This window comes from Neomonachus schauinslandi, chromosome X, assembly GCF_002201575.2.
Source record: "Neomonachus schauinslandi chromosome X, ASM220157v2, whole genome shotgun sequence".
Classification (NCBI taxonomy): Eukaryota; Metazoa; Chordata; class Mammalia; order Carnivora; family Phocidae; genus Neomonachus; species Neomonachus schauinslandi.
In genome coordinates, this window is record NC_058419.1 from 8,691,945 (window position 1) to 8,704,455 (window position 12,511).

A 12,511-nucleotide genomic window follows, 5' to 3' on the forward strand; every position below is an offset into this window, starting at 1 on the left:
TATGACTTTTGATTATTTTTAGTGCATTGCTTTTCGGCCTTTTGGCTAACTAAGATCAAGTGATTATTTTTAGTGCTTCTTTTCACTATGAAAAATATTCCTAAAAAAAAAAAAGATATTCCTGTTTGGATGAAAAGTATATGGTTACCTAACGGAACATAGCTCTGTGTTTGAGAGTACTAAATTGATGTCCTACTCTCAAGGTAGTTCAGTTTACCACAACATTCCTTTTTTCTTTCTCACACGAAGAAAAAAAACCTTTAGTTTGTTTAATGACATTTAAGACCATTTTTATGCTCTTGTATTTAAATGATTGTAATTATTTGATGAGTTCTATTAATATAAAGTTGTAATTTACTTTTTGATAGGTTGTTGTTTCTTCTGACTCTGCAAGGATTTATAGTTTTCCTATGCTGTAAAAACAGAAACTAGCAAATTGTTGTTCAATTGATTTTGAGAAATTATATTTTTAAAGAGCTTATATAGGAAAATTATATTTAAGATTCCTGACACTACCTGTCACTGAGTTTACAGTTGTATTCAAATCAGTGGTTCTTAATTTTTCCAGCTTTATTGAAATATATATATATAAAACATTGTGTAAGTTTAACATATATATATATATAATTAACGTATACATATATTTTGCAAAATAATTACCACAATAAGGTTAGTTAACACATGCATCCCCTCACATAATTATGACTCTTTGTGGTGGTGGTGAGAACATTTAAAATCTACTTTCTTAGCAACTTTCAAGTATATAATACAGTATTGTTAACTATGGTTGACTCTTGAACAAAACAGGGGTTGGGGTGCCAATGCCCTGAACAGTCAGAAGTCCACATTTAACTTTTGACTTCCTCAAAACTTAACTACTAACAGCCTACTGTTGACCAGAAGCCTTACTGATAACATAGTTGATTAACACGTTTTGTATGTTAAATGTATTATATACTGTATTATTATAATAAAGTAAGCTGGAGGAAAGAAAATGTTATTAAAAAAATTATAAGGAGGAGTACCTAGGTGGTTCAGTTGGTTAAGTGGCTGACTCTTGATTTCGGCTTAGGTCATGATCTCAGAGTCCTGAGATTGAGCCCCGCATCAGGCTCTGTGCTCAGTGGGATCTGCTTAAGGATTCTCTCTCTCCCTCTCTCTCTGTCCCTCCCCCCACTTGCGTGCATGCGCTTTCTCTCTCTCAAATAAAAATAAATCTCAAAAAACAAAATAAGGAAGAGAAAATACATTTATAATACTATACTGTATTTATTTTTAAAAATCCACATATAGGGCGCCTGGGTGGCTCAGTCGTTAAGCGTCTGCCTTCGGCTCAGGTCATGATCCCAGGGTCCTGGGATCGAGTCCCACATCGGGCTCCCTGCTCAGCAGGAAGCCTGCTTCGCCCTCTCCCACTCCCCCTGCTTGTGTTCCTGCTCTCGCTATGTCTCTCTCTGTCAAATAAATAAATAAAAAATCTTTAAAAAATAAAATAAATAAATAAATAAATAAAAATCCATATATAAGTGAACTCATATAGTTCAACTTGTGTTGTTAAGGGTCAATAATCACCATGCTGTACATTAGATCCCCAGAATTTATTCATCTTAAAACTGGAAGTTTGTACCCTTTGACAAACATCTCATTTCTCCCCTCCTCCAGCCACTGGCAATCACCAATCTCCTCACTGTTTCTATGAGTTTGGCTTGTTTAGACTCCACATATAAATAAAGTCATACAGTATTTTCTTTCTCTATCTGACTTATCTCACATAGCATAATGACCTCAAAGTTAATCTAAAAACTCTGAAAATAAGGGCGCTTGGGTGGCTCAGTCAGTTAAGCGTCTTCCTTTGGCTCAGGTCATGATCTCAGGGTCCTGGGATCGAGCCCCACATTGGGCTCCCTGCTCAGCAGGGAGTCTGCTTCTCCCTCTCCCTCTGCCTATTTTTCCCTCTGCTTGTGCTCTCTCTCAGTCAAATAAATAAATAAAATTTAAAAACCCCTGAAAACAGCCAAATAGGAAAATTAATAAAGATAGAAACAGGAAATACAGATTTTTTTCAAGTGCAAACAATATTAAAATGGTATGTTCCACCTTTCTTGTAAAGGCCTATTAATGGTGAGCAAGTTAAAAATTTAAATAATCATCTGTAAAATTAAATACTATGAATCCATTTAATCAATAATGAGATCTCTGTATACTACATGGAAATATGTTCATGACATATTGATAGCTAAGAAAACCAGTGGCAGAACCATATGTGAATTTTGAATTTATCTTAATAAATGTTAAGTGTGTATTTCCTTTGTACATCATATTATGTTTCTATGGGGTGTCTTCTATGATGGCATGATATAGAAGGGCTCTTTTGATGGAAGCGCTTTGGGATTAGATTGGGTTCGGTGCCCTTGGTGATCAGTCCTTGGGCCTACCATTTTGCTAGGGAGAGGATTTATCAATTTTTATTTCTTTGAAATTAATACCCCACATACTTCATAAAGAATGTGTGGAAGCTTATAATCAAGACATTTAAAGCAACTAAATATTTTTTTAAATAAATGGTAAGGAAGAAAGGTCAGAATAATATAGAAGTAAGAGATACAAAGTTGCACTTATTTTTACCCTTGATCATTCAATTTATCTCTAGGCTTTCTGACGGCCAAGACAGAAGAGGAAATAAATTTTTAAAATAGGAACAAAATTGGGCGCCTGGGTGGCTCAGTTGGTTAAGCGACTGCCTTTGGCTCAGGTCATGATCCTGGAGTCCCTGGATCGAGTCCCGCATCGGGCTCCCTGCTCGGCAGGGAGCCTGCTTCTCCCTCTCCCGCTCCCCCCTCTTGTGCTCTCTCTCTCTCTCTCTCACTCTCTCTCTCAAATAAATAAATAAAAAAAATCTTTAAAAAAAAAAAAAAGGAACAAAATTTCCTAGAGAGCTTGTCTGCCCTAGTGGAATTGAGAGCCTCAATTGTAATAATGGAAAGAAAAATGCTTTATACAGTGTAAAGTGCCATATAAATTTAAGGGATTGATTTGACTGAGTCCAGAAATTCTTAACTTATCTTTCTTTGGGAAGCTACTAAATGGGCCTTCCTTTGGCTATGAATTACCTTTTATGAACTTAATACAGTAGGGAAAATCTTTCTAGAGTCTCTTGGGCTCATTCTTTTAGCTATTCACCATATTGCCTTTGCAGAAGTGTTCTTTCAATCAGTAGATGTATGTCCAATTTTATCAGGGGCTAATTTGCACATTAAGTAAAAAGGTCTTAAGAAAGACATCAGTTATTTGCGTAGCCATTTAAATGAATCTAATTTATGGGTGAAGTTTGTCAAGTTTAAAATTTAGTGATTACCCTTAAATCATTGTTCTTGACACTTAAAATTCTTATACCATATAGTTATTATCGTGGTACTTGTGACTTCATTTGTGGTTAGTATGCTTAGATATGTTGGAATCACTTGAGACTATCGATTATGAAATTCAATCAGTAGAAGAGGCAAGCCAGTTAGATCTTGACTTGATTATTAGTCATTTCCTTCTTTCAACATGAGGCTCCCAAGAGGCATTCTACAGTATTGGAGGAATCATATTAAATGATGATTGAAGTAGTTAAGAGCTCTTCTTTAAACTGTGTACAAACTTCTTAGTAAAGTTTGCCTGAATAGCCTAGTTTCTAGAGAAAGGCTGGCAGTTTAGACTTCCTTTTCTCTCAACAAGCTGTGCAGGACCTTGAGCAAGGACATTAATAATTCTGTGACTCAGTTTCCTTCTATATAAAATTGAGACAAGAATGGTACCTATTTCAAATGGTTGTTGTGGGGATTAAATGAGGCAATACCCATAGTAGGCTTAGGATGGTGACTGGTCACTAGTATTCAATAAATGATAGCTAGTAGTAAGAGTAGCATTGCATAGGTCAGAACACCATAGGTCATGCTCCAGAAACCTTTTCTCTCTTAGGCCAGGTGGTTAGGAGCTGCTGCTTTATTGGCTTTGTGTCAGAACAGTTTCTTCAAAGACAGGTCACCAAAGAAACTGGTACCTGGAGTTGCTTTGCAGAATCCTACTGCAGAAAGAAAGAAAAGAGTCAGAGAGATTTCTTTTTTTTTTTTTTAAGATTTTTTTATTTATTTGACAGAGAGAGACACAGTGAGAGAGGGAACACAAGCAGGGGGAGTGGCAGAGGGAGAAGCAGGCTTCCCGCGGAGCAGGGAGCCCAATGCGGGGCTCGATCCCAGGACCCTGGGATTATGACCTGAGCCGAAGGCAGCCACTTAACTGACTGAGCCACCCAGGCGCCCGAGTCAGAGAGATTTCTTAAAGATAACCAGAGATGAAATAAAAATCATTCAGTCCACAGGGCAGACATGGGGACTTAAAATGGGAGACAAAGGCATAGGTTAAAAGCCAGGCAGAGGTAGAGTGGAATAGGGGCAAATATGAAAATTATGGGATTACTTTCACTATTACTTACGTCTACTATTACTTGATATACTCAGGGCCTGAATGGGTTAGGTTGGCTTAAAAGTATAGGGACAGGTCTATTTTCCTGGTGGATGTCTTCCAAACTTCTGTTTAATAGAAAAACAAAATGGTAACTCAGAGTGTTAGGAAATTTAAGGAAAAGTTCATTCAAGGATCAGTAAATCTTAGCATGCTTTTAGGAGAAAGAAAAGCAGCCAATGTCCAGAGGCTGAAAGTGCCAGAATAAAGAGGGATAACTGATAAGGTAAGTTTCTAGAAGAGTCAGGAATAAAGATATCACGTGTTACCAGTGGGGAGATTAGTCCCAGCATGGAAGAGGAGCTGCTCTTACTTTGAGATAGTGAAGAAAAAAATAGTAAAAATGAGTGAACATATAGGGAGATTGTAAATTAAAGTAAGAAAATGAAGGAGCTTGCTCTGGATAGCTTCCATCTAGGTAAAGTAAGCAACAATGCCAGTTCCTTCTAGTAGCCTGGCAGGAGAGTGGAGAGGTTTAAAACAACAGCTGTGGAGAATGTGATACAAAGTCAACATGAGAAGAAAAAGGATGAGGGATTGCTGAGCATCAGGAAAGACCTAGTTGAAATTAAATCACAAGTCTAGTATGGATGCAGTCAAGCTTCCAATGGAATTAATGTTTTCTCCAACTCAATATTTTGCAATGGTTTGCACTTATTTGCAGCTTTTCATCTGGCTCATATGGAAATAAAAGTTGAGTAAATCTCTGTAGGAGTTTAAACTCCCAATGAGGGGATAAAGAAAGTAAAAATAGATAGTCCATTCGGGGAAAAAAGTTTAAGAATAAAAGTTAAGAAAGGAATTAAAAGGGCGCCTGGGTGGCTCAGTTGGTTAAGCGACTGCCTTCAGCTCAGGTCATGATCCCAGGTCCCGGGATCGAGTCCCGCATCGGGCTCCCAGAGCAGGGAGCCTGCTTCTCCCTCTTCCACTCCCCCTGTTTGTGTTCCCTCTCTCGCTGTGTCTCTCTCTGTCAAATAAATAAATAAAATCTTAAAAAAAAAAAAAAAAAGAAAGGAATTAAAAATCTTAATAACCTTTTTTTTTTCTTTCACTGATTATTTTATATTGCACTGCTTTGGAAACTTAATTAGAATACTTAAAAAGAAGAATTGCAAAAGGAATTACCTGTTCAGATAGTTTATGTGCTGAAGTATAACTTTTCCTTTAAAAAGGCAAATTATTGAGATAGGCCATCTGGTTAAACTTATTTTTTTATCAATTAAAGTAAGACTTCATAAGTAGAATAATTGAGCTAGCCTCAACAACAAATAATCATATATGAGTAAATACCTGTGACCAAATTTTGAATAGTAAAATTATTTAAAGTAAAATAGATACTTTGGAAATATATCAAACATAAATTCTTTCAACATTACATGTAAGACAACAATCTTTCCTAAAGGTTTTGTTGATTCTGTACCCAGCCCTATTCTAATGGCTGCCAGTGACACAAAGGTATTGTAAGACCTATACTGTGCTGTTACAGGTTCACAGTGTAATTGCGAAGACAAAACCAATATATAGGAAACATCATTACCAACTGATATGTGACCTATGTTACTAACAATAAATGCAGTAGATATTAAAGAATGACTTAAATACTCATAATACTTAAAAGTTAATAAACCTTGAGTTCCAGTTCAAAGTAACAGCAAAAGAATACTGTGAACTCATCTCCTCCACAGAACACACCAAATTACACCTATTAATAGGTCAGTTCTTCCTAAAGAAGAACTGAGGGCTAACTGAACAGCTACTGAACAGTCAAAGACAGAGAGCATGGCAAGAGAACAAGAGAGATGGAGACACACCATGGTTTAAAATAGTAGCATATACAGGCACAACTTGTCACCAAGCACACACAGTATGCATAGGGGACACCACACACAAGACCACTCCTTCAACTTTAGGAGAAATAGCCATTTTGCCTAATCCATAGACACAAACACAGAAAGTTAATCAAACTGGGGAGACAGAGAAATATTTTCAAAAGGAAAGTATAAGAAAAAAACCTCAGTAAAAGAATTAAATGAAACAGAGATAAGCAATATGCCTGATAAAGAATTTAAAGTAATGAAAGTAAACATACTTACCAGGCTGGATAAAAGAATGGAAAAACTCAGTGAGACCTTCAACAAAGAGATGAAAAATAACATAAAGAACCAATGAGAGCTGAAGAATACAATAACTGAAATAAAAAATACACACTAGAGAGGAATCAACAGTAGATTAGGGGATGCAGAAGGACATATCAGCAATCTAGAAGACAGGGTAATAGAAAGCACATAAGCTGAACAGCAAAAAGAGAAAACAATTTTTTTAAATGAGTATAGGGGCACCTGGCTGGCTCAGTCATTAGAGCATGTGGCTCTTGACCTTGGGTCATGAGTTCAAGCTCCATGTTGGGTGTAAAGATCGTTTAAATAAGTAAACTTTAAAAAATGGGGATAGATTAAGGGATATCGTGGACAATATCAAGCAAACAAACATTTGCATTATAGGGGTTCCAGAAGAAGAAAAAGAGAGAGAAAGGTGTGGAAAACTTATTTGAAGAAATAATAACTGAAAACTAACCTAAGGAGGAAAACAGACAGCCAAGTCCAAGAAGCACAGAGTTCCAAACAAAATGAACCCAAGGAGGTCCACACCAAAGCATATAATAATTAAAATGTCAAAGGTTAAAGATAAAGAAAGTCTTAAATGCAGCAAGAGAGAAACAAAAGTTACCTACAAGGGAAAACCTATAAATGTATCAGCTGATTTTTCAGCAGAAACTTTGCTAGCCTTGGGTGTGGCATGATATATTCAAAAGCTGCAAGGAAAAAAAAAAGCCTATAACCAAGAGTACTCTACCAGGCAAGATTATCATTCAGATTTGAAGGAGAGATAAAAAGTTTGCCAGACAAACAAAAGATGAAGGAGTTTATCACTACTAAATCAACCTTACAAGAAATTTTAAAGGGACTTCTTTAAGTGAAAAAGAAATAGCCATAATTAAACATAAGAAAAATATGAATAAAAAGACATAAAATATGACAACATGTACATAAAATGTGGAGAAGAGAGTAAAAAGGAAAGAGAAGGGGAAAAAGAAAAAGAACTTTTTTTTAGAATGTGTTTGAACTTAAATGACCATCAAATTAATAAGTACATACCTATCAATAATTGCTTTAAGTGTAAATGCCCTAAATGCTCCAATCAAAAGACATAGAGTGGCAGAATGGATTTAAAAAAAAAAACCACAGGACCCATCTATATGCTACCTACAAGACACACCTCAGACTTAAAACACATGGAGACTGAAAGTGAAGGGATGGAAAACCATGCAAATTGAAGCAGGGAAAAAAAGAGCTGGGGTAGCAATGCTTATATCAGACAAAATAGACTTTAAAACAAAGACTTCAACAAGGATGGTGTTACATAATGATAAAGGGATTAATCCAACAAGAGGCTATAACAATTGTAAATAACCACACACCCAAAACCAGAGCACCTAGACATAGAGAGAAATTGATGGCAATACACTAATAGTAGGGGACTTTAACACGCCACTTACATCAATGGATAGATTATCCAGGCAGAAAAATCAATAAGGAAACAATGTCTTTGGATGGCACATTGGACTAGATGGACATAACAGATATATACAGAACATTCCATCCCAAAACAACAGAATAGACATTCTTTTTAAGTGCATATGGAAACTTTCTCCAGAATAGATCATATATTAGTCCATAAAACAAACCTCAATAAATTTGAGAAGATTGACATCATACCATGCATCTTTTTCACAGTATGAAACTAGAAATAAATCACAAGGAAAAATAATGGGAAAAACACAAACATGTGGATACTAAACATGATATTAAACAACTAATGGGTCAATGAAGCAATCAAAGAAAAAATAAAAAATTACATGGAGACAAATGAAAACAAAAACACAACAGTGCAAAATTTCTAGGACACAGTGAAGGCAGTTCAAAGAGGGAAATGTATAGCAATACAGGCCTGCCTCAAGAATCAAGAAAAAACTCAAATTAAAAAATCTATCTTTGGAGCGCCTGGGTGGCTCAGTTGGTTAAGCCACTGCCTTCGGCTCAGGTCATGATCCCGGGGTCCTGGGATCGAGCCCCGCATCAGGCTCCCTGCTCAGCGGGAAGCCTGCGTCTCCCTCTCCCTCTGCCTGCCTCTCTGCCTACTTGTTCTCTCTCTCGCTCTGTCAAATAAGTGAATAAAATCTTTAAAAAAAAATCTATCTTTACACCTAAAGGAACTAGAAAAAGAATAAATAAAACCCAAGGTGAGTAGAAGAAAGGAAATAATAAGATCAGACCAGAAATAAATGACATGGGGACAAAAAAAAAAAAATCAGTGAAACCAAGAGCTGGTTCTTTGAAAATATAAACAAAATTGACAAATAATTATCCAGACTCATCAGGAAAAAATGACTAGGGACCCAAATAAGTAAAATCAGAAATGAGAGAGAAGTAACAACCAACACCACAGAAATACAAAGGACTATAAGAGAGTACTATGAAAAATTATATGCCAGCAAACTGGACAACCTAGAAGAAATGAATAAATTCTTAGAAACATACAATCTTCCAAAACTGAACCAGGAAGAAATGGAAAATCAGAATAGACCAATTACGAGTAAAAAAATTGAATTGGTAATCAAAATACTACAAAAAATAAGAGTGCAGGACCAGATGGACTCACAGGTGAATTCTACCAGACATTTAAAGAAGAGTTAATACCTATTCTCCCCAAACTATAGCAACATTATCACAATAGCCAAATTATGGAAAGAGCACAAATCCATCAATTGGTGAATGGATAAAGAAGATGTGGTGTGTGGTGTGTGTGTGTGTGTGTGTATACATATATATATAATATACATTAAGTATATGTATATTACACAGCCATCAAAAAGGATGAAATCTTGCTATTTGCAATAGGTAGATGGAGCAAGAGAGTATTATGCTAAGTGAAATAAGTTAGTCAGAGAAAGACAAATACCGTATGATTTCACTCATATGTAGGATTTAAGAAACACAGCAGATGAATGTGGGGGGTGGAAAAGAGAGGGGCAAACCATAGAGAACAAACTGAGGATTGCTGGAGGGGAGGTTAAATGGGTGATGGGTATTAAGGAGGGCACTTGTAATGAGCACTCAGTGTTGTATGTAAGTGATGAATAGCTAAATTCTACACCTGAAACTAATATTACACTGTACATTAACTAACTGGAATTTAAATAAAAAATTGGAAGAAAAAAAATCATGTGATCATCTCAATAGATGCAGAAAAAGCATTTGACAAAATTCATCATCCAGGGACGCCTGGGTGGCTCAGTTGGTTAAGTGGCTTTCTTCGGCCCGGGTCAGGATCCCAGGGTCCAGGGATCGAGTCCCACATCGGGCTCCTTGCTCGGCGGGGAACCTGCTTCTCTCTCTCTCTCTCCCTCTGCTTGTGCTCTCGCTGTCAAATAAATAAAATCTTTGAAAAAAAAAATTCATCATCCATTCATGATAAAAACTCTCAATAAAATGGGGTTAGAGGGAACATACCTCAACATAATAAAGGCCATATATGAAAAGCCCACAGCTAACATCATCCTCAATAGTGAAAAACTGACAGCCATTTCTCTAATGTCAGGAACAAGACAAGGATGTTAACTCACACCACTTTTATTCAACATAATACTAGAAGTCCTAGCCATAGCAATCAGACAAGAAAATGAAATAAGAGGCATCCATATTTGTAAAGACAAAGTTAAACTGTCACTATTTACAGACAACATGATACTATACATAGAAAATCCTAAAGATTCCACCAAAAATATCAGAAGTAATAAACAAATTCAGTAAAGTGGCAGATACAAAATTAATACCCAGAAATCTGTAGTGTTACTATAACTACCAACAAAATTGCTGGCAGAGAAATTAAAAAAAAACACCATTTACAATTGCACAAAAAAGAATAAAATACCTAGGAGTAAACTTAACCAAAAAGGTGAAACACCTGTACTCTGAAAACTATAAAACACTGATGAAAGAAATTAAAGATGACACAACCGAATGGAAAAACATTTCATGCTCATGGATTGGAAGAACTAATATTGTCAAAAGGTCCATATTACCCAAAGCAATCTACTGATTCAATGTAATTCCTATGAAAATACCAACAGCATTTTTCACAGAACTAGAAAAATAATACTAAAATCTGTATGGAAACATAGAAGATCCCAAATAGCCAAAGCAATCCTGAGAAAGAAGAACAGGCTGGAGGTATCACAGTCCATATTTTAAGGTATACTACAAAGCTGTAGTAGTCAAAACAGTATGGTATGGGCCCAAAAATAGACACATAGATCACTGGAACAGGATAGAGACCACAGAAATAAAACCACATATATATGGTCAATTAATCTATGACAAAGGAGGCAAGAATATGCAATGCAGAAAATACAGTCTTTTCAATAAATGGTGCTGGGAAAACTGGACAACTACATATAAAAGAATGAACGTGGACTACTTTCTAATACTATATACAAAAATAAACTCAAAATGGATTAAAGACCTAAGTATGAGACCTGAAAGCATAAAAATCCCAGAAGGGAGCACAGGCAATAATTTCTCTGACATTAGCCATAGCAAAACTTTTCTAGATATGTCTCCTGAGGCAAGGGAAACAAAAACAAAAATAAATTATTGGGACATCAAAATAAAAAGCTTTTGTACAGCGAAGGAAACAATACATAAAACTAAAAGACAACCTACTGAATGGGAGAAGATATTTGCAAATGATTTATCCAGTAAGGGGTTAATATACAAAATACATAAAGAACTCATACAACCCAACACCAAAAAGCAAACAATCTGATTAAAAATTGGGCAGGGGACCAGAATAGACATTTTTCCAAAGAAGACATTCATATGGCCAACAGACATTTGAAAGGATGCTCAACATCACTTATCATCAGGGATATGCAAATCAAAACCACAGTGTGATATCAACTCATGCCTGTTAGGATGGCTAAAATCAAGAAGATGAGAAACAACAAGTGTTGGCAAGGATGTAGAGGAAAAAGAACCCTTATGCACTCTTGAGAATTTAAATTGGTACAACCACTATGGAAAACAGGAAGGAGTTTCTTCAAAAAGTTAAAAAGAGAAATACTGTACGATACAATAATTCCAGTACTGGTTATTTACACACGGAAAACAAAAACACTAACTTGAAAAGATATGTGGACTCCATGTTTACTGCAGCATTATTTATTATAGCCAAGACATGGAAGCAACCTAAATGTTCATCAATAGATGAATGGATAAGGAAAATGTGGTATATACACACAATGGACTATTACACAGCCATAAAAAGGATAAGATCATGCCATTTGAAACAACATGGATAGACCTAGAGGGTATTATTATAAGTGAAATAAGTCAAACTGAGAAAGACAACTACCTTATGATTCCACTCATAAATGGAATCTAAAAACATGAGTAAACAAACAAAAAGCAGAATCAGAACTATAAATATAGAAAACAAACTGATGGATGCAGAGGGGAGGAGGATGGGGAGGTGGGCAGAATGCATGAAGAAGAAAGGGGGATACAGACCTCAAGATATGGAATGAATGGGTCACAGGAATAAAAAGCAGAGCAAAAGGAAAACAGTCAATAGTATTGTAATAGTGATATAATGGAATAGATGTTAGCTATACTTGTGGTGAACATAGTATAATGTATAAACTTGTCAAATCACTAATTTGTACACCTGAAACTACTGTAACATTGTGTATCAACTATACTCAAGTATAAATAAATAAATAGATATCAGTGCTGTGTTAATTCTTGCAATACCATTAGTTATTCAGCTGGGAAGGATGTCAGTTTCTAAGTGGCTCAAATTCTTTAATGCTATTTTGGACTTACATATCATTGTTAACGTAAGAGAGCATGTTGAACTCATGATAAAGGTCAATTTTCTGAAATAA